Source organism: Rhinopithecus roxellana, chromosome 9 (genome assembly GCF_007565055.1).
Source record: "Rhinopithecus roxellana isolate Shanxi Qingling chromosome 9, ASM756505v1, whole genome shotgun sequence".
NCBI lineage: Eukaryota > Metazoa > Chordata > Mammalia > Primates > Cercopithecidae > Rhinopithecus > Rhinopithecus roxellana.
In genome coordinates, this window is record NC_044557.1 from 124,421,638 (window position 1) to 124,445,380 (window position 23,743).

At 44.7% G+C, this 23,743-nt stretch overlaps 1 non-coding gene across 1 annotated transcript; it reads left to right on the forward strand.

Moving 5' to 3' along the window:
- The first annotated feature begins 23,058 nt into the window (after nucleotides 1–23,058).
- On the forward strand, nucleotides 23,059–23,164 carry LOC115899740. The gene has a single exon (XR_004059352.1). It is a non-coding gene; the product is annotated as a U6 spliceosomal RNA (small nuclear RNA).
- Nucleotides 23,165–23,743: the final 579 nt, after the last annotated feature.

Consider the following 23,743-nt stretch of genomic DNA (forward strand, 5'->3'; position numbering starts at 1 on the left):
CAAAAATGCTTGTCCTTTTAGTTTTTCCGTGTTATAGCACACACAGGGCCAAACATTTAACTTAAAGGAAGGAAGGAAGGAAGGAAGGAAGGAAGGAAGGAAGGAAGGAAGGAAGGAAGGAAGGAAGGAAGGAAGGAAGGAAGGAAGGAAGGAAGGATGGATGGATGGATGGATGGACGGACAGATGGATGGATGGACAACAGACGGAAGGAAGGAAGGAAGGAAGGAAGGAAGGAAGGAAGGAAGGAAGGAAGGAAGGAAGGAAGGAAGGAAGGAAGGAAGGAAGGAAGGAAGGAAGGAAGGAAGGAAAGAAGGATTTTTGCAACCAGATGGAGGCATGGGATGGAAGCAAGGATTCACCCAAATCACTCTTCTTCCTTTCTTGTGTCTTCCCTTGAGGAAGCTACTTGGTGGTTATTACCATCGGGAGTTCCACAGGCGAGCTGATGTAGAGTTAAAAAATGCAGTCTTTATTCCTGAATTTGACAAAGCCAGAGCCAAAGTAAACCTACTCTCCTCCAGTGGCCTTTTCCAAAGGTGATCATATTGCCTGAAATTTTTTCAGCCACTTAAAGCACCTCTTAAACCTCAAAATCGAGCATGCATGAAAATCACCTGGGCTGCTGTCACAAATACATATTCCCAGGAGAAGTACTGGGTTCCAGCCCCAGGGATTCTGGCTGTGTCGCTCCAGGCTTCACAAACGCCCCAGGTGATGGACACAGGTGGTCCAAAGACACTTTGAGAAACCTTTGGAAGACAAAGCAGGCAAGGGAAGGCACTGTTTTTCATTGATCCCATCTCTGTGTTCTCAGCAAAGGCCTGTGTCAGAGGGTCAAAGCAGGTGTCACTAATCCCGTTTTGTAGAAGGAACAACTGAACAACAATTGCAGATCTCTGTCTATCCCTTGAGATGATATCCCCTGCCTATACCAAGAGGAGTGCCTGTGATGTCTCTTTCCACACACAGCACACAGTATAAGCTGCTGGGGGGAGCGTGGGGTGTGAGGTGGGTGGGGAGTGGGTACTTGGGAATCTGCCATCCACCCTGACCATGTGGCTCAAAGGGCATTCAAGAAGCCAGGGCCTTTCCACCCTGCCAGTGGGACCACACACGCACTTTTTCAGCCCAGAGGGAAGAGAATGTGACATCCAAACAAATTCAGCCATTATTAGTGCCACAGAGAAGAAAAAATGTGAGACAGCACCCCGTGTGGCGGGGGTGCTTTTCCCAGATGGTCAAAGCTTCCTGGAGAATAGCTATTCCGGCAGCAGTGGCAATTGTACAGAGGTCAGGACAGTGCTCCAGGAAGGAAAAGATAGTGCCAGACCCCGAGGTCTGCAGAGGGAGGCCAGCGCAGCAGGCGGCTGCAAAGGCTGGCGGGGACTCTCCAGCCTGGTAGGGCAGAGTCAGGAGCTGGGATTGTATTTGAGTGGTGTAGGAAGTTTTCTGGGGTTTTTGAATGATATGTGATCTGATGTAAACTTTCATAAGATCGAAGTAGAAAGTACTTACTGCTGTGTAGAGAGTAAGTGGGGAGGAGGGGCAGAAGTGGAGCCCAGGGGGCAGTTAGGGGCACGGGCAGTGGACGTGAGCATGATCTAGACGGGGCAGCAGCTGTGGAGGGGGTGAGGAGTGGTCCGATGGGTATTTGCTTAGGGACATCTTTGGGGACATACTTTGGGGACAATTAAGATGTGGAGTGTGAAGGAAATGGAGGAACTAGGGATGACCCTCCGGTCGGCAGCTGGAGGAAGAGGGGGTGCCATTCACTCAGAATGAATGAGGGCGGAGGGATGGCAGCAGTGATGCTGGTTCATGGTATATTTAAATGTCGATTTAATACAAGTGGGGAGTGAGTTGGACACAGGGCCTGGAGTTCAGGGAAAGGGCCCATGTTGGAGACATACATTTGGGAGTCTGGATTCAGATGTTAGATAATATTAAAAGTACTGTACCGGCCAGGCACGGTGGCTCACGCCTGTAATCTCAGCACTTTGGGAGGCCTAGGTGGGCAGATCACGAGGTCAAGAGATCGAGACCATCCTGGTTAACATGGTGAAACCCCATCTCTACTAAAAATACAAAAATTAGCCAGGCGTGGTGGCAGACACCTGTAGTCCCAGCTACTTGGGTGGCTGAGGCAGGAGAATCACTTGAACCTGGGAGGCAGAGGTTGCAGTGAGCTGAGATCGTACCGCTGCATTCCAGCCTGGGCAACAGAGCGAGACTGTCCAAAAAAAAAAAAAAGGAAAAAAAAGAAGGAAAAAAGAAAAAGGAAAGGAGTGTAGGAGAGAAGAAGGCTGCACTCGGCAGCCTCGGGACTCCAGTGTGTGTTTATTCATTTATTTACTTTCACTGGATACTGACAAATTCTAATTGTATATATTTATGGGGTACAAAGTGTTGCTATATGTACAATGTGGAATGATTGAAACAAGCTAACATAGCCATCACCTCAAATGCTCATTATTTATTCCTCCTGCCTAACTGAAACCCTGAACCCTTGCACCAGCACATCCCCACGCCCTGCTCTCAGCCTCAAGTTCCCCCGTTCTGCTCCCTGCCTCTTTGAGTCAGCTTGCTTTCGTGGAAGTGTGAACATGCAGCCTGGGCACCCCGACATTTAAAGATCTGACAGAGAAAGAGGCATGGTCAGAGGATACTTAGGGAAAAAATGTAGCTGTAGTCCCAGCTACTCGGGGGCTAAGGTGGGCCCTGAGCCTAGAAGGTTAAGACTGCGGTGACCTGAGATCGCTCCACCACACTCCAGCCTGGGCAGAAGAAGGAGACCTGAGATCGCTCCACCACACTCCAGCCTGGGCAGCAGAAGGAGACCTGAGATCGCTCCACCACACTCCAGCCTGGGCAACAGAAGGAGACCTGAGATCGCTCCACCACACTCCAGCCTGGGCAGCAGAAGGAGACCTGAGATCGCTCCACCACACTCCAGCCTGGGCAATAGAAGGAGACCTGAGATCGCTCCACCACACTCCAGCCTGGGCAGCAGAAGGAGACCTTGTCTCAAAAAACAAAAAGAAAACTAAAAACAAAACAAAACAAAACATTCAGCTAGTAAGGTAGAAGGAAAAGCAGGGCATCTGAGAGCCTTTAGGAAGAAACTGTTTCAATAAGAGAGTCGTCTAAACCAGTGCTGCTAAGACATCAAGGAAGACGAGGACAGATAGGTGGACACTGGCTTCAGCAAGAGGGAGCCTCCCCCCACCTCCCCCGTGATGGCAGCGATGGTGGAGACGACCATTTCAGCACAGTGGTAAGGCCAGGGTTGAGGAGGAGGCAGGAAGTGAGGATGTAGAGGCTGGAAATAAGGACCACCCTGCTGCATCAATGTGCCATAAAGGGAGTAGAGACAAGGAGTTGGACAAGGACATAGATAAGGTCCAGAGAGTGGCTTGGGGTTTTCTCAGAACAACGTATAATATAATGAAGGTGTTGGCATCTGAGATAGGTCAGTGCCTGTGGAAAGGGAGACGATGTGCACAGGGAAGAGGACAGCCACAGCAGTGCAGCTCTGGAGGAGGGGAGAGAGCCCCCGGCAACTGCGAGTGAAGACCGGGCTCCGAGAACAGGACCGGGCACTTCCTCCTTGGGGCAAGAAGGCAGGGTGTAGCTAAAGGGGTGCCCATCACTGATACTGTCAGGGGCGTTGGAACCAGGACGACTCTGGCTCGAACAGGGCCTGGGGGAAATGAGGCTGAGACCTACTGAGCTGCATCCCCAGGAGATTAGGCATTTTTAGTCACAGGATGAGATCGGAGGTCAGCACAAGATACAGGTCACAAAGCCCCCGCAGGTAAAACAGGATGTGGTGAAGAAGCCAGCCAAGACCCACCAAAACCAAGATGGCAACGAAAGTGACCTCTGGTCGCCCTCACTGCTCATTCTATGCTAATTATAATGCATTCGCTACTAAAAGACACTCCTATCAGCCCCGTGACAGTTTACAAATGCCATGGCAAAGGCCAGAAGTTACCCTACATGGTCTATAACGGGCAGGAACCCTCTGCTCCGTTCCAGGATTTCCCCACCCCTTTCCCAGAAAACCCATGAATAATCTATCCCTTGTTTAGCATATGATCAAGAAATGACTATAAATGTGTCCAGCCAAGCAGACCCCACCTGTGGAGCAGCCATTCTTTTGTTTACTTTCTTCATAAATGTGCTTTCACTTTACTCTGTGGATTCACCCCAAATTCTTTCTTGTGCAAGATCCAAGAACCCTCCCTTGGGGTCTGGATCAGGACCTCTTTTCAATAACATCAGTGGCGTAGAGGAAGGGAGCCCATGAGGTCGCTCCTATTTGTCTGTGAAATAGGGAAGTGAGTCAGAGAGGGTGGGATATCGGAGGTCTGCAAAGACATTTTTGAAATGATTACCTGAGAACGGGTGAGTTAATTAGGAAAGGGAAGATGGACCGTCTGGTCTGGTGGCGGGGTTACCCACTTGAGGTTGTGGTCATAAATGTGGGGTGTGTCCAGCAAGCCTGGTGGAGTGATTTATTTTTTCAGCAATATTTAGAAGTTCCAATACAGACGTTCCAATATAGAAGTTCCAATACAGAGATGAGGCAGGCAGTGGGAGATAGGATTTGCCAAGCAGGTGGCAGAGGATAGAAACAGCAAAAGTGAATTTTTTTGCAAAGGAGCAGTCTTAGTGTTGGACTGAGTCAGGAGGGAAGAGGGACGAGAGAACATGGGACAGGAGAGCCAACAGAGCTGGAGGTAGGTGCATGGCCAGCCGTCTCCATACCACCTGGGGTTGCTAGGGTAAGTCCAGGAGAGATCGAGACTGAACAGGTGGTGACCAGAGTATGGAGAGCGTGGGAGCGACAATTCAGATGTGGTGCGGCTTCTCCATTCAGAGACTCGGCCTGCTGCCACATTAGCTGCTGGCACCCTGCTGAGAGTGGCCGGGTGCCCTGCCCCATGACTGGTGATGTCAAACTGTGGCTTCCTTGACCTCTCAGAGATGCCATCTCTCTTATGTTTGGAAAGGGGGTAAACTCTGTTTATACACACCCCTTTGACTTCTTAACAAGACCAGAAGCACTTCCCGCTGGCTTCTTCTCCATGTCAAAGCCTGAAGTCTGTGGCCTGGACGACTTGGGGAAGGAGTTGGGCGGGCAGAAGAGGAAGAAGTTGGCAGTGACCAGAGCAGACAGGCCTGTCGTAACCAGGCCCTATCTGATGGGAGCTGCTCAGCAGATTGAAGGTTTCAGACAGAGCTGTTTTTAAGTACCCTGTTCATAGGCTTGAAGCAAACAGCAGTGGAGACAGCTAGGCGGTCTCCAAAGGAAATTGATTTAGGAAGAGAAACCTCAGATGTGTTGGAACATTTATCATTTCTTTGAGGATAAATGCTTGAGGTGATGGATATGCTAATTACCCTGATTTGATCACTAGACATGGCATGTACAGAAACATCACTATGTACCCCATAAATATGTACAATTATTATACTTTTTTTTTTTTAATTAAAAGGGAAAAAAGGTGTGTGAGCCAGGCATGGTGGCTCATGCCTGTAATCCCAGAACTTTGGGAGGCTGACATTGAAGGATTGCTTGAGCCCAGGAGTTCAAGACTAGCCTGGGTAACACAGAGAGACCTCATCTTTTTTTTTTTTTTTTCGAAACAGTGTCTCGCTCTGTTGCCCAGGCTGGAGTGTAGTGGTAGGATCTCAGCTCACTGCAACCTCTGCCTCCTGGGTTCAAGCAATCCTTCTGCCTCAGCCTCCTGAGTAACTGGGACTACAGGTGTGCACTGCCACACCTGCCTAATTTTTGTATTTTTGTAGGGATGGAGTTTCACCATGTTGGCCAGATTGGTCTCATACTCTTGACTTCAAGTGATCTGCCCACCTCAGCCTCCCGAAGTGCTGGGATTATAGGAAAGAGCCACCACACCCCACCCTTGTCTATTTTTTATTTTTTAATCAGAAAAAATAAAGGCGTTTGCAGGCTGTAGGAATCCATCATCCACCACTCACTGCAAGGAGATAAATCGATGCTGAACATTCCCGCCTGCAGGATGGTTAGCAGGAAAGAATCTGGTGAGGCTCGGTGCAGCTTTGCAGGACAGAAGGGTATTTCCTGAACCATTTGTCAAACAGAGAACCCTGCACTGCTCATTCTCTTACCCCCTTCTCCATGCAAAGACTACTGAAGCTAAGAAAGGGGCATTTGCTAAAGAACAGCTGGAGTCCCAAGGGAAACCTGAGTTAGAGATGACAAGCCACACTCCTTGTCTCTCTCCCAGAGACTCACCCACCCAGGTGGGCCCAGCCTAGGCCTGGAGGGAGGGCTCTCAGGGAGCTCACCTCTGCACCACCACCCACTGCACTCTGGACCTCATCCGGGAGGGGCGCCTGAGTCTGGAGCAGGACAAATGTGTCTCCAACCTGTTGCCTCTGTACCAGTCTGGGTTTGGTCAAGAAAGTGGAAGCCCCCTCGGTCTTCCACGAAGGAAAGGACCTGATTCAGGAACTAGGAGTTCACAGAACCCTTAGAAGGGCAGGGACAGGCAGTGTCCGGGAAGAGGCTGCGAGAAGAGGTGACTCACAGAGCTCATCCCCAAAGCTGCCCGGATTTCAGCCAGCTCAGCAGGGCACCTTTTTTGTATCGCTGCAGTTGGAAGAGCTTTGGAAACCCTGTGATTCTCAAGAGGACTGTCCACACCTCTGCCTGCTGCCACCACCAGCAATAAAGCTTCACTTGCTATTGTGTACCGAATTATGTCCCCCCAAAATTCACATGTTGAAATCCTTACCTCCAGCATCTCAGAATGGGACTACGTAAGAGGTAACTTGAGTAAAATGAGGTCATATGGGTGGGTCATAATCCAATCTGGCATCTGCATAAGGAGATTAACGCACAGACACACACAGAGGGACGGCCACTTGGAGACACAGGGAGAAGACGCCACCTCCAAGCTGAGGAGAGAGGCCTGAGAAGGAACCAACCCTGCCAGCACCTTGATCTTGGACCTCCAGCCTCCAGGACTGTGAGGAAATAAATGTCTGTTATTTAAGCCACCCAGTCTATGGTATTTTGTTATGGCAGTCACAGCCAATGGAGATTTGCTTTTCCTCTTTGTCCCCTCTTCCTCTCCTCCCTCCCCAACCCCCAGCTTTTAAAGCCCCCGCCTGGGAGTGACTCATGTCATTTCTGCTCACATTTCCTTGGTCTAAACAAGTCAGATGGCCAAACCTGACTTCCAGAAGGTAGAGAAGTACCAGCTTAGCCCGGGCCCCCAGGCAGAGGAGAACTGGACTATTTCCAGATGGGATCTTAGTGACTGCCTGTCATTCTTCCTCACCCCATCCAGAGTGGACCTGCAAAACCCCATCAGCCTGCAGCCCTAAGGGTACCCTGACCAGTGGACTCTGACTTGCAGTGTAGACACAGGGCAGTACCAAGATGATGCAGGATGGAGGGAAAGGAAAAGAAGAGGCCAGGTGCAGTGGCTCCTGCCTATAATCCCAGCAATTTGGGAGGCCGAGGTGGGAGGATGACCTGAGCCCAGGAGTTCGAGACCAGCCTGGGCAACATGGTGAAACCCTATCTCTATAAAAAGTAGAAAAATTAGCCATACACGTGCCTGTAGTCCCAGCTACTGAGGAGGCTGAGATGAGAGGATCACCTGCACCTGGGGAGGTCAAGGTTGCAGTGAGCCACAGTCACGCCACTGCACTCCAGCCTGGGCAACAGAAGGAGACCCTGTCACACACCCGCAAAAAGACGAGAACTTCTATTAATGTTTTAAACCTCTTTCTGCTTTCAGTGTGCTCTAAATATGTGTAATATACTGGTACAGACGTGTTGTATAATGAATAAATCTGTTGGGGAACGCACAAACCTTTTCACAGATGGAGGGCAAGTCAGACAAGGGTGAGGCCCGACCTTTGCCTGCACCATATTGGATTCACCCTGCATCCAAACCTCAGGCTGTGCCAACGGGACGAGGGATGATGCCTCCTCTGGCGAGATGGCACAGGCACAGCCTCTGCCCAATGTCCTGCTGCCCCTGTGTGGCCACAGACAGTGTCTGCACACACCTGAGTTGCTGGGTAAAAAGCACCATATTTCTGCCAATCTGCTCTGGGCTGTGTTCCCCTTGACAGACCTGTCACAGGACAAACCCCCAAACCAGGGTTCAGCCTGGGAGGCCACGTGGGTTCGTGGCTTTGCAGAGAAAGAAATTCAAGAGTGAGCTGACAGAGTCAAGTGAAAGTTTATTAGGAAAGCAAAGGAATAAGAGTGGCTACTCCATAGACAGAGCAGCCCCGGGACTGCTGGTTGGCTATTTTTATGGTTCTTTCTTGATCCTATGCTAAAGAAGGAGTGGATTATTCATGAGTTTTTGAGGAAAGGGGCAGGGAATCCCCAGAACTGAGGGTTCCTCCCCCTTTCAGGCCATATAGGGCAGCTTCCAGGCATTGCCACAGCATTTGTAAACTGTCATGGCACTGGTGGGAGTGTCCCTTTAGCAGCTAATGCATTACAATTAGCATATAATGAGCAGTGAGGACAACCAAAGGTTGTTTTTGTTCCCATCTTGGTTTTGCTGGGTTTTGATCGGCTTCTTGACCACATCTCGTTTTATCAGCAGGGTCTTTGTGATCTGTACCCTGCAAAAATCAGCCCTGCCCAACTCCTGTCTCAAACCCACAATGAAACCCATGTCAGAAGCAGCAGGGGTAGCAAACAGAAGGTGGGGAGAGAGAGAGGGAGGAAGATAGGAAAGGAGAGAGAGAAATGGGGAGAAGGCCAAGAAAGAGGGAAGGTGCAAGAAACAGTGAAACGCAGGAGGTTATTTTTAAGATGGGATATGGGTACCATATCCAAGCACATGAACCAGCCTTCCTTTCCCGCACTGCCCCCCTCTCCCCTTTCCAGAATGTTCTGGTCAAGTCTAAGAACAGGGCCTAGAAATCATAGCTTCTGAGTTTGAGACTCAGGGGCAGGAGCAGATGCAAGACCCAGCAGCCCTGCAAGAGCCCCCATTCCCTGACACACCACTCCGCCAGCCAGACAACCTGCCATCACCCATTGTCCATGTGAACCCAGAGCTAGCTTCAGCCAGGCAGGTCACTGCAGTCCCCTCTCATCTCTGGGCAGGCCTATGGCAGGTCACCTCCACACAGCACAGCCCTTCAGGGGGCCCAAAGCAGGAAGGCAGGAGGCCCCAATGCCCACTTTCTGCAGCGGGCAAAAGGACAGCAGGGTCACCTCCTGGATCCGGGCTCCCATCCAGCCACCCTGCTCTGCAAAGCTGCCTGTGCGCGCGCGCTCTCTCTCTCTCTCTCTCTCTCTCTCTCTCTCAGAAAAGACACAGCTGATGGAACCATCATGAAAATGTTGCAGGGCACCCTGAGAAGCAGAACTTGATTTCTTTTAAGTAAGATAATTTCTGTTTAAAAGACTCCAGCCACTTCTATTTCTAGCAGATGAGACAGTGAGTCTCCCTGAAACACCGACATGGCCTCTTTCAATGAGTGAGAGGAAAGGCAAGTCAGGACTCTTCTTCTGCGGGAGCCAGACCCTCCACTCCCCACTGAGATTGCTAGGGAGGGGTGGACAAGTGATTGTGTTGGGGCCAAGAAGCCTTGCAGAAGAAAGGGCTCCTGGCTTCTTCCCAGATGAACGCTACTGAAGCATCTCTAACTGCCAGAATGCTGTGATCCCAGACGGGCCAGACTGTGGGACATGGGTGAGCCCCGTCACAGGGGCCATGACACTGGGAACCCAGGCCATCCTCCACTTCAAGGGGCAGAGCAGACCTGTGAGGGGCAGCCCCAGGGACAAGCGAGTCTTGGTGGAAAAAAGGAGAGGAGAAAGACTTGTCGTGATGAAATGGGGCTCAGAATTATATCGCATAAAATATTAATAAAGGCATGACCTTCTATCGTCCCCGAGCTGGTGGGACACATGACTTAGAGCAGTACCTGCTGTCAGAGCCAGAGGGCTTTAGCAATCAGGGGGGTCTTTCCTATGACAAGAAGCAGGTCCAGGCGCTGGAGTGGTCGGAACTCTTCATTCGCTCTTCCCTGCAGCGCCTCCTCCACCTTCTCCTTGCCAGAGCCGCAGTGGAGGAGGTCTGAGAACACAAATCTGTCCTGGTCTTGCCCTTCTGCCTCTTAAACAAACGTTTTTTTCCCTTGTGTCCCGCAGACCCGTTGTGTTAAGGAAATCCTAAAGCGCCCCTGCCGGAGACACAGAGATCGCTTTAGAGGTGCATTCTGAGAAACAGTTTGAAAAACGCCGGTGATAGTTGCTTGTGTTCTTGGCATTTGCAATTGCTGTCACTTGCCATGTTTGCTGAAAAATTAAAAGTTCAAATGCTGTCTTCCACTGCTCAAACCCAAAACCTATGGTTGGAGTACTCTGCACAATTCAATTAAATTCTACAAATACTTTTTAGCATCTTGTGCATGCCAAGCCTGGTGTCTGCTCTGGGAAACACAATGATTAGATGCTGAAAACGCATAGAATGCTTTGGTTTTGCTCATGACATCTAAGCTGAAATTCATGTTTTATCTCGCTCTGGAACCCAGTTTTTGTTGTTGTTGTTGTTGTTTTTACAGAGTCTCACTCTGTCGCCCAGGCTGGAGTGCAGTGGCATGATCTCGGCTCACTGCAACCTCCGCCTCCCGGGTTCAAGCCATTCTCCTGCCTCAGCCTCCCGAGTAGCTGGGATTACAGGCACCTGCCACAACACCTGGCTAATTTTTTTGTATTTTCAGTAGAGATGGGGTTTCATCAGGTTGGCCAGGCTTGTCTTGAACTCCTGACCTCAGGTGATTCACCTGCCTCGGCCTCCCAAAGTGCTGGGATTACAGGCGTGAGCCACCGTGCCTGGCCTGGAACCCAATTCTTAATAAAGAAAATAGATGGCCATTATTAACCTATTAAATTTCTCAATCTGTTACTTACTTTAGGGCTTTCCTTCTAATTTTGAAAAGCTACAGTTGCTCAATAATGTAGCCATTTTCCCCATTACAACTGAAAAGCAAGAAATCCCTACATCTTTCTATCGCTTGTTTTCATATATTAACCCCCCGCCTGCCCAGACTTCAGATTTCACCCTGTTGGCTTCACCCCTTTCAAAGCTCTGGCTTTGGTATCTTTATCAGCTTGCAGCTAAAAGCTTGGCTGTCTCTTCAAGGGGGCAACTGTCTGGGACCATTACCAAATGTTCTGGTTTGCCTCTTCAGCCTTCCTGGTGCCCGTCTCTGTTGCTGCCTTTCTTCCCATGAGTCAGAAGCAAAAAGATCACTTCACAAAAGGCCATCTGTTCTTATAATATCAATTTCCCAGTAACACATTTTCTCCAGTTAGATGTGTCTCAGTTCATCTTGTTATGGTCTTGCTTGCTTTTTATTTTTACCTTTAGGAGAAGATGCCTTTCTGGTTTGCTCGCCTGTCTCCAGATAGCTACCTTCTGTGCAAACAACCGGTATTTCTGCACCTTAATTATCCCTGGAAACATGCCAAGACATAAATTACCCCTGCAAGCAAGATTCCTGTGACAGATTCCTAACAGAGTTTGGATCCCTTGGACACGAAATACTTTTTTAAAAGGATTTCTTAGCTTACTATTAACTCAGGTTCAAGAAATAATGCAACCTACATCAGTATTTTTTTCAAAACCTGAATGGACAAAGGATCGGAACCCAAGAATATACAACAAAAGCCATCTAAGCAACGTCCACAACCTCAGGAGTTGGATGTGTGACGCTCTTTCTGGACCAGTCCAAATGCCAATTTGAAATTAGTTACCAAACTTTAAATTGCTAAGTGTAAACATATCATCTGGGGAGTTTTAAACATTTATCCATGCCAGAGTCCGACTCCAGAGCAATTCAGTGAGAGTCCCTGGGCAGGGCGTTTCAGGCATCCATTGACCAGTCTTCTCTATCTCTCTCTCCCTCTACCTATCTCTATTTTAATTGTCTCCACCTCTTTGAACAGGTGGTTCTCTTTTCCCATGTATATCCTGACTCCACAATTAGACTGTAAGTTTCCTCTTTAGAGTCTCGATACCAATCCCAGCATCCAGAATAGGCAGACCCCTCAATAAATGTGAGGATGATGAGTAGTCTCAGAATGACTTCAGAAGTCTTATCCACCTCAAATGTATATAAAAAGTGGCTCTTTTGGTCCTTGGGGTTGAATAGCACTGTTGCTTGGTTACAGTTGAGCTCAGCCGGAACTGGACATTCTAAAGCTGGATGATGATGTCCCGTTACCTGCACCACTGGCCCCTCTGCTGGCTCTTTTTCCGATTATCCATAGAAAAAGCAAGTCACAAGCAAAGCAAGACTTGGCCCTTCAAGGTGTGGCCAGCCTCAATGTGTCCTCGGTAGGAAGACACCACACCTGGGTCTTAGGGGAAAAAATTAGCTTTGAAACATGAGCTGCCAGATGAAAAGAAAAGTCATGGTCTTACTGAATCCTTGAGAGGGGCCAGAGGCATACGAAGCACACCGAGTGAGCCCTGTGAAGGTCTTCCTTTCTCTACACCTCTCTATTTGAAAAATCCCCAAATAATTGGAAACAAAACAGTATACCACCAAATAGCAAAGGTTCAACAGGGAGATCCAATTTAAAAAAGGAAGCTGGAAAATAATTTAAATCAATTGAAAAATGGTGACATGATATGTTAAAATTTATATTGCAGGTAATGCAATGATTAGAGGGAAATTTGCTTTAAATATTTATATTAAAAAGGAAGAAAGCTCTAAAATAAATATTCTACCTTAGCAATTTATGTTAAGAACTTAGAAAAAAAGAGCAAATTAAAACTGAAGTAAGCAGAACTAAGAAAACAATAATTTTTTTTTGAGACAGAGTCTCACTCTGTTGCTCAGGCTAGAGTGCAGTGATGTCATCATAGCTCACTGCAGACTTGAATTCTTGAGCTCAAGCAATCCTCCTGCCCTAGCCTTTGAAGTAGCTGGTATTACAGGCACATGCCATCCCAACAAGCTAATTTTTAAAAATTTTTTGTAGTGATGGGAGTCTTACATTGTTGCCCAGGCTGGTCTTGAACTCCTGGCTTCAAGCCAACCTCCCACCTCAGCCTCTTAAAGTGCTGGGATCACAGGCATGAGCCACTGTGCCTAGCCAAAACCAGTAAATATTAATATAAAAATCAAGGAAATAAAACAGTTAATTGAAAAGGAAATAGTTAATTGAAAAGATCAGTAAAAATGCTAAGCCTCTAACTACCATGATCAAGAGCCACAGGGAGAATAGACACACATTACCAATAGCAGGAGTGCAAAGTGACATCACCGATTCCTGTAAAATGCCTAATAAGGAAGTAGAAAAAACTTGACACCTATATTTAACAACTTGGATGAAATGGAAAAACTCCTTGAGAGACACATGCCTTGGTCCATTTGTGCTGCTACAGCCAAATATCTGAGACTAGGTAATTTTTAAAAGAACACAAATTCATTTCTCATGGTTCCAAAGGCTGGGAAGTCCAAGATCAAAATACAAGCTAACTGGCAAGGGCTCCTCTCTGCTTGCAAGATGGAGCCTTAGCCACTGTGTCCTCTGGAGGGCAGGAATGCTGTGTCCTCACACAGTAGAAGGCAAAAGGGCAAAAAGAACCAAATGCTGCATGAAGCTACTTTTTAAGAGCCTTTATCCCATTTACAAGGGAGAGGTCCTCAAGGCCTAATCGCCTCTTAAAGGCCTCACCTCTTAATACTATCACATTAGCAACACCTGAATTCTGGAGGGAACCCATTCAAACCATAGCAAATGCAATTCATCAAATTTAACTAAAGTAAAAGTAGAAAATCCCAGTATTCCTATAGCTACTATAGAAATTAAGTTTCTAATTAAAAGCCTCCCCACAAAGAAAACTCTAGGTCCAACTGGTCTCACTGGTGAATGAAAAGAATACCAGTTCTATTCAAACTCTTAGAAAATAGAGGAAGAAGGAACCATTTTCAACTTATTTTATGAGGTCTTCATTACCCCAATACCAAAACTAGACAAAGAAAGAAAAGTACAGATCAATATCTCTCAAGAATAAAGATAATAGTAAGTTGACTCTAGCAATATACAGAAAGTAGATTTCTCTGTTATTGAAGGTTGGCTAACATTTGAAAACCAATGTAGTTCACCATAACAGAATAAAAACTTATCTCCATAGATGTAGCAAAAAATTGAAAAGATTCTGAAAACATTCCCATTGATGTTTAAAAAAACTCTTAGCAAACTAAGAGTAGAAGACATCTTTGACATAATAAATAAATAAAAGTGTAAAAAATCCAGAGCTAACATCATACCTAATGGCAAAAGACTGAATATTTTCATCTCCTGTTTAGGAACAAAGCAAGGATGCCCAGTCTCATAACCTCTTCAATGAGGAACTGGAAATCCTAACCTATGTAATGAGGCAAGAAAAAGAAAAAGAAGGCAGAAAGATTAAAAAGTAAAAAGCAAAACTCTCTTTGTTGCCAACTATATGACCATGTATGTAGGAAAACACTAAGGAATCCACAAAAAAAGCTATTAGAACTAGTGAGGGTAATGCTGTCTCAGGTTGCAATGTCAACATAGAAAAATCTTATATTTCTATGTATTCACCATGTCAGTTTAAGAAATCAAATTTTTTAAAAATAGCACCTGAAAATATGAAATAATTAGATATAAATCTAACAAAATATGTATAAGACCTAAACATTGTTGAGAGAAACTAAAGAGGCAATATAAATGGAGAGACACACCATTTCCATGGATTGGAAGACTTAATATCCCTAATTAATCTGTAGATATAATATAATCCCAGTCAAAATCCCAGTAATTTTTTTTTTTAAGATCTCTCTGTGCTCCTTACTGGATCCTGCTTCTACTATGGGAACTTCTCAGTCAACTGAAACTCCTCTTCTCAAACCCCTGCTGACTAGATACTCTGCCCCCCGCCCCTCTCTCACTCGCTCACTCCCTCCCTCCCTTCCTTCTTCTCTCTTTCTTTCTCTTTCTTTCCTTTTGAGACAGGCTGTCACTCTGTCACCCAGGATATAGAGTGCAGTGACACAATCATGGCTCACTGAAGCCTTCACCTCCTGAGTTCAAGTGATCCTCCCACCTCAGCCTCCTGAGTAGCCGGGACCACAGGTGTGTGCCACTACACCCAACTAATTTTTTTTTTTTTAAATTTAGAGATGGGGTTTTATTACGTTGCCCAAACTGGTCTCAAACTCCTGGGCTAAAGTGATCCACCCACCTCGGCCTCCAAAAGTGCTGGGATGACAGGCCTGAGCCTCCTTTTTTTTGGCATGATTTTTGCAAAGAATATTGTGGAACTTCGTTGGCTTCTTTGTGAAGCTTTAGATCTCCCCAAACTTGCTCCTCTAAGACCTCTTCTTTCCATTTACTCCTCCTCCCTCTTCCTTGTGCCACTTTTGGTCTTTCATCCAGTTACCTTGAATCCTTGATACATCTCCTTCAAGCCTTGACTTCCTGCATTTGGTGGTCAGTGAATGGAAAATTCCTGCAAGAAAATGTCGGGGGTATGCTGGATTCTGGTTTCTATGGCCAAACTTCAGTTGAGCTTCTGAACCTTCTCCAAGGCTCATCTGTGTACTTTCTTATAAAATCCTGTAGTGAATTACTATTTTATGTCATAAAATCCTGTAGTAAGTTGTATGTTGCTTCATTATCCTTTTTTGTTGGTTTTTTTTCTTTTTTTTTTTCTTTTTTTAGTGATGTGGTCTCTTGCTATGTTGCCTAGGCTGGCCCCAAAATTCCTGGGCTCAAGCAATGCTCTCCCACCTCAGCCTCCCAAATAGCTGGGACTACAAGCGTGCTTCACTGTACCTGGCTTTACCATCTATTTTGAATCTTCTTCTGTGTCTCATCTGACTGACACAACCAAACCTGATTCTCCTCCTGGTCAGGGCTCTCCTACGAAGAGTTTATTTTGGTGGGGATAAACTGGACATAGGTCAGCTGAGAGCCACAAGAATGTCTGCTAGCATAAACAAATTTGCTGTGAGAGGGACCCCTGGCCACAGGTCGAACACTTAGGCATTAAGCCATCTGCCAGAATAAGTAAGCATCCCATGAAAGGCAGACTGTAAACATCCACCACCCCCTCCTGGAGACCCATCAGGGCAGGGCTAGAATTTATATCTAGAGAAACCTCAAGATGAAATTAGAGGAAAACGCAACAAATCCAGTTTTAACAAGAATCCTAGTAAGTCAGTTTAGCGAGAACTGCCACCTTTGGTATCTGATCACATTCCTCACCCTCCATCCCTCTGTCCACCCCGGCCAGACATTTTCCCTCCAAGTCCAACCCTGTGATCACTGGAACTTAGGCCACTACCCTCCACAGAGGACTCTTGCTGGACTCCAGGTCTGCTAAAAGCACCCTGAGGCTGAAAAGAGGAGAAATGGCTACTGGGAAATAGAAATGGACGTTTTGTCCACTCATTTGGACTTTGGAGACATTTAGACAACTGCTAAATGTCTCCTCAGTCACTAGCCTAAAATTTGGTCCACAGCCTCTATAAGAAAAACCTCTGAAAATTGGTAAATATGCTCCCAAATTCCTTTTTTTGGGGGGGAAAAAAAAGCCCTTGCATTCTTTTTCTGTGCCTTTGAGATGATTCCCTAACTTGTCTTCTCCAAAACCTGAAGACTATCATCTGGAAATACAAACTTCAGGGAAATGACTGTCATTTTTTTTTTTAAGGAACTCTTTGGGAATTAGGCAAATAAAACTCTCAGTTTTTTCCAGAAACGTTGGTGAAAAAGCTTTAGCCACATAAACAAGTAAACTTAACTTGTCCCGTCTTTGTCAGAAACACAATTCAGATAAAAATATAAATTGGAAATAAATCAATGAGTTTGTATTACTATGTTTTACTGACTGGTAACTGAATGTTAGAATGAAAGCTGTATTTGTCTGTAAGTTTATGTATGTAGATTTGTATATTACGTATATTTAATACTTTCCCACCTCCAGATAGTATTACTAAATTAATTTATAAAATCCCTAAAAGAGCTCTATTCAAATTGCCTTAGAGATAAATAAGTGCTCAGCTAAATCAGGCATTTCCTAAAACTCTCAGACATATAGACTCTAGTCCAAATTAAAAAAAAAAAAAAAATCACATGACTTAAGTCTTCGGTAAATAAAGCTAGCTTTTAAATTATTGGTAAAATAAAAACAGGAGTGTCTTCAGAATTGTAAGCATGAAATATAATACAGATACACATTTTTCCCTGAGTTTGCTGACCACACAGGTTTGTGTTGTCTGAGGTTTAAGAACATAAAACTAAAAATCCAACCTAGGAACAGAACACACGGTAAAAATGAATTGTTTGACACATATCATTCATGAAAATAAAAACATAGATAGATAAATAGATGATAGAGTGAGACAGAGAAAGAAAGAGAATAAATTATATTTAACTTTTTAGTTCTTTGCCTCTGTGATATTTTTGATACTTACCTGATTTGTAAACAAAAACAAAATAAGATGATGGCTTTAAGGTCTCATAAAAAATGCCCATGAGCCATCCAAGAATAACTGTTAAAAACAAGCGAATTAAATAATGTACAAGTGACTTAAAAGTATATACATGAATTTTCAATAATAATTATGTTTTATAAAACATGTCTACTTAAAAATAGTTTCAGAAAACTTTTTTGGTAACTTGCAACCTTAAAGCTATGCTAAATTAAATTAAGTAATAAATACTCATTACATATCTGAGTCATTTCTTTTTTTTTTTGAGACAGAGTCTCACTCTGTTGCCCAGGCTGGAGTACAATGGTGCGATCTCGGCTCACTGCAACCTCTGCCTCCCGGGTTCAAGTGATTCTCCTGCCTCAGCCTCCTGAGTACCTGAGATTATAGGTGTGTGCCACCACACCCAGCTAATTTTTGTATTTTTAGTACACATGGGGTTTCACCATGTTGGTCAGGCTGGTCTCAAACTCCTGACCTTGTGATCCACCCGCCTCAACCTCCCCAAAGTGCTGGGAATACAGGCATGAGTCACCATGCCTGGCCATATCTGAGTCATTTCTAAGTAACTTAAAACATTGAAACATTAATTACTAAGTATAAATTTAAGTTTATATAAGTTGGCATTTTGGTTTTTATATGGTATCGAGAAGCCAAAATTTGGATCTGTTAATAGACATGAAAAATTGTACTATGGAGAAGCACATGATTTTTAGAAATTATGGCTTTAATCTATGGAATGTGATAAACTACAATTGCTGAAGATTAAAATTCTAATTAATATATGTAATTAAAGCTACTAGACATAATAAGGGAAATAATCCTGTATGCAAAATATACAAGGAAAGTAAGATGTTTTCTGGTAAGGAAAATTATAAGGCATGAAGCTGTATTTTCTGTTAATGGAAAAAGGAATAGTTAATTCTGTACTAAACTGTAATGAGCAGTTGTTCCAGAATAAGAAAAAGAAAAATGTAGAAAGATAGATAAAGATCAAGTTTTAAAAATATTTTAAAAGGGTTGCGGAAAAAGAATCTTGGTCAGCGGGGGCGGGGGGGAGGAATATCATGTGGACAAAGCTGGCTAAAATGAGATTAATTTTATTTATAAGGTTTTCTTAAAATTAGCTTTCATATTGCTAATATGATGATGTAAAACTAGATTTTCATCCTCTTTGTCAAAATGGCAAAGTCTTTTGCAGTATTCGTCTGAGAATGTGAAGATTTTTCTTTATCTTTTAAGTAATTGTACTAGGACACAAAGATTATTTTACAAAAATAATTTCTTGTGCTTCATGTTGTTTTCTATCAGGTCTTTGATTACTTAAGAAAAGCAAGACCAGGTGTGGTGGCTCATGCCTCTTATCTCAGCACTTCAGGAGGCCAAGGTGGGCGGATTGCTTGAGGTCAGGAGTTCAAGACCAGCCTGGGCAACATGGCAAAACCCCATCTCTACAAAACATAGAAAAATTAGCCAAGTGTGGTGGTATGTGCCTGTAGTCCCAGCTACTCAGGAGACTAAGATGGGAGGATCAGCTGATCCCAAGGAAGTCAAAGCTGTAGTGAGCCAGTGTGCTCCAGCCTAGATGATGAAATGAGATCCTGTCTCAAAAAAAAAAAAAAAAAAGAAGAAGAAAAATGAGTCTTTTCAATAAAGAGCTCATTTTTACAATTATGTAACCTTCTGTATTTGTCTTTACAATATTTTGTCATTTGGGTATTGTTTTATAGTGATCTGTGATTCTCTTTAAACAAATGCCCTAAACCTTTCAACATTTTTAACAACTTCTCTAAATCAAATTGTAAATTCGATGTTTTTGACCTCAAACTAATTTTGGAACATTTCAGAGGGCCTCTGGAAAGTTCCATAGGATTTGTCTCTCACCTTGTAAAAGAGAGCTATTAATTAGGCTTATAGGATATGCTAAATTATATGGGAAACATCATCAAATAATAGGTGATGCTAAACCTTTATGCTATGTTTGTGGGTATGATATTGATACAAGTGTTCCAGAAATTATATGTAATTCCTAGATATCTGGTATGCCCTAGTATAATACTATCAGTCATAATTTTAGTTATTGTATTAAAATTTAGTTACTGTTTTTCTTTGATTCTTCTCTGAAAGCATTTGTAATCAGCTACAGTCCAAAATTTCTTCTTCTTCAAGGAGATTCATGAAAAAGACTACTCTGGAATAAAGGTTTCTGATAACTTGAAGATCACACCATTGGATAGGGTATGAATTTCTAGAACTCTAATGAAGAAACTGGTGGGTTCGTGAAACTGCTAACCAAGATCAAGAAGAATATTAATTACATGAGACTAAATGAAATTAAGGGGATATTTTTTATGACTTTTATTTGAAACATTTCTTCTTTAAATATTTTGTTTTCCAGATTTAAGGAAACCTTTTTTTCTTTTAAGCTACCTATAGCTTACAGCAATTCAGTATATTTTTGTTAACAAAATTAAAACATTTAGTTTTTTCTTCCTCCCTGACCCTCCAGAATTTAGAAACTATTTATGAGTACTCTTCTTTTTATGACAGTTACAGTTATTTGTAGAAGTTCAATAAGAATATAGTCTCCTTGAAATAGGACAAAATTGGAAACACTGATTATATGGCCAAGGGCTTTAACTGGAATGTCATATTTTCAGACATGACCAGACAGTTTTAAGGAACTAAAACCAATAAAGTTTATTTACTTTACTGGAACCAGTAAAGCCCCCACTGGAAAAACTGGCTTGGCTTAAAAGAGTTTCTAACCTTACAAGTAAGTAATGTCACTTTCTGGCAGGCCCAGGAACTGTAGAATATTTTGGGGATCCTGGGAAGAAAGGAATTCACCCAAATCTGTAAGTATTGCAGGCGAAGTCTGATGGCAAGTTATTGGCCTGGCTTCAGGCCTCCAGAGGCTTTTAAAAGTCTAACCTGAGGTCCCTTATCAAAAGTTCCAGCAAAGCAAATTTTAAAAGAGCCTATATCGTCAATCACTATTCTTATGGCACTTGCATAAATAATCATTACTTTTGCAAACATTATTTTGCAAACAAATTGGTCTTACTTTGATAATCTTTGGAAGAAATGGAAATGCCTCTAGAAAGAAAAATTATGTTTCAGAAGAAAACTATATGCACTCGTTGTTAGATCCTAGCTCATTGTTTTTGAGGTTTTTGTTACTTACCTGCAATCTGGACGGGATCCTGAATTCTTCTAGTTTCCAGCAATGTCCGGCTACAGGTCTCTGAACTAATATTTTTCTCCCACCCTTCTGGCTTGGAATCACTGAAATGAGAACTGCTCTTTTCCTGAAGCTCTGCAAATGAAAGCTGGATGACTTGACACAAGCCGCAGAGAAAGCGCAGCAACTTATGTACGCATGGTCCTCACGCCTGCCGCTATACGGACTACTCAGAAACTGCCCTGGAACAGCTGATGCAAACTGCAAAGTGGAAAAACCTGTCAAATTGCCACCGCCTGCTCCCACTCCAGCTGAGGATGCTTTCAGCTCAAACCCACTCCAGCTGAGGATGCTTTCAGCCCAAACCCACTCCAGCTGAGGATGCTTTCAGCCCAAACCCACTCCAGCTGAGGATGCTTTCAGCCCAAACCCACTCCAGCTGAGGATGCTTTCAGCCCAAACCCACTCCAGCTGAGGATGCTTTCAGCCCAAACCCACTCCAGCTGAGGATGCTTTCAGCCCAAACCCACTCCAGCTGAGGATGCTTTCAGCCCAAACCCACTCCAGCTGAGGATGCTTTCAGCCCAAACCCACTCCAGCTGAGGATGCTTTCAGCCCAAACCCACTCCAGCTGAGGATGCTTTCAGCCCAAACCCACTCCAGCTGAGGATGCTTTCAGCCCAAACCCACTCCAGCTGAGGATGCTTTCAGCCCAAACCCACTCCAGCTGAGGATGCTTTCAGCCCAAACCCACTCCAGCTGAGGATGCTTTCAGCCCAAACCCACTCCAGCTGAGGATGCTTTCAGCCCAAACCCACTCCAGCTGAGGATGCTTTCAGCCCAAACCCAGAAATCTTCTCACCTGGCTGCTTTCTGAGCTCAAAAGCTGAGTTTATAGTTGATTCTAATGATTAACTTTTGTTTTTCTTTTGTTTTCACAGAAATGCCTCTTGTTAAATACTCGCACCAGATAGTGGCCTAACTTTGGTGGAAGCCCACCTGGAACACTGCTGCCTGAAATAAGACACAGCTGTTGACTGTTTAATTAGACTGACTGATTTTTGGGACTGAGAGACAGGTTCAGTGGTACAGGAGACAATCCACCAACCCAGCGTCTAGATTGTTAAACTTGTCATGGAGGAGAAATACAAATCTAGTATTTGATTTGTTCCAATATGCACTTTTAAAGCTCTGAAAAGATGCACGAGAAACTAAGAATAAAGTGTACCTAGGGAGGTGTGGGAACTGGGCAGATGGAGGCCAAGGGTGAAAGTGATATCGGTCACGTATCCTTTATTAGAAGTTCTAATTCTCTGTAAACAGGTCTCAGAAACTCCCAGCTGCTTATGGGAAAGCAGAAATGTCTCATTCCAAAGGTTGTATAGTGGCCTCGTGACCTTCTTGGAATAACTCTTCTGGCTGGGTTTACCTTGACCCGTCACTGACTAGTGACTTGTTTTCTGTCTTATCTCACTTGGAACTCAGCACGAGTCCTTCGGCAACTCAGTAGAGAATTTTCTTTTAAGAGCAGTGGACTTGAGGGCTGTGAGCTAGCGTGGCTGGGAGCCTTCTCTCTGGGAGTAATTCCATCTTCCCCTCAGCTCCCATCGTCTTAAAGGACACTCCTCAGTGACCCAGCACTATCAAGTCGCCAGACCCACCTGCCAAGCTCCTCTTTGTCTAATAGGAAGAATCAAGGGCGCCCTCTCCCAAGCCCTAGCTGAACGGCGGACTCTCCTGACACTGTCAGGGAGAAGTGAGGGGAAGGCATGGTGAAGAGGGATTCTTGGGGAGCAGAGCAGGTTTCCTCTTCACCCCACAGTACCTGCTCTGTGTCTCTCCTCCCGTGTTACCTGCCCAGCAGGGTTAACTCAATCTCTGAGTCCATTCTCTCCCTGCCCACTGTCCAGGCTGGCCCTCCAGCCCTGCCACCCACCCCTGTGGCCAAGCCTCCCACTTAGCACCTGCAGGGACAGCACTGTCCGTTCCATTCAAATCCAACACGCCTGGGTTTGAATTCTCGCTCTACTGCCCACTAGCTGTGTGACCCTGGGGGAGCCAGGTAACCCATCTGCACCCTGGTGTCCTCAAACATAAAATAGGAACAAGCATGCCCACCTCACAGCACAGGTGCAAAGCTTAAAGTCAATGGTGTGCCTGCGCTGCCTCCTGCAAGATTTACAGATGCCTCTGCGTGCTGGCAAGGTTCTGCTTCTTGAGCTAGTTAGGGGCTACATAGGACTTTGCTTTACAACTATTTGTGAAACTGTCCATTTTTGTTTATGCACTTTCTATATGTATGTTTCATTATACCATTTCTTTAAAAAAAAACACTTATAAAAAAGCAAACCTGGTGCTCGCTTTGGCAGCACATATACTAAAATTGGCATGATACAGAGAAGATTAGCATGACCCTGCACAAGGAGAACATGTACATTCGTGAAGTATTTCATTTTTTTTTTTTTTTGAAAAAGCAAACCTGTAGAAGAAAATGTTAGGTGCTGAAAAACATTTAGCTATTCAGGCTGGGCACAGTGGCTCATGCCTGTAATCCCAGTACTTTAAGAGGCCAAGGCAGGTGGATCACCTGAGGTCAGGAGTTCGAGACCAACCTGGCCAACATGACGAAATCGCATCTCTACTGAAAATACAAAAATTAGCCAGGTGCGGTGGCACATGCCTATAATCCCAGCTACTTGGGAAGCTGAGGTAGGAGAATTGCTTGAACCCGGGAAGTGGAGGTTGCAATGAGCCAAGATCATACCACTGCACTCCAGCCTGGGCGACAGAGTGAAACTCTGTCTTAAACAAACAACAGCAACAAAAACCCACATTTAGTTATTCAGGGGAAATTATTATTATTCAGGATCGCATTCCCTACCTTAACACCATCTCAGTTCTCTCGTTTCTGAAGAATCTCTCTGATTCTCTGTTATTTCAAATAACTGTCCTTTCCCAGCCAAGCTCCTAAGATGGCTATTCTAAAACCACCACCTCCCCTTTCACTCCCCTTTCCTTTCTGTGAGCTGTGGATGTCA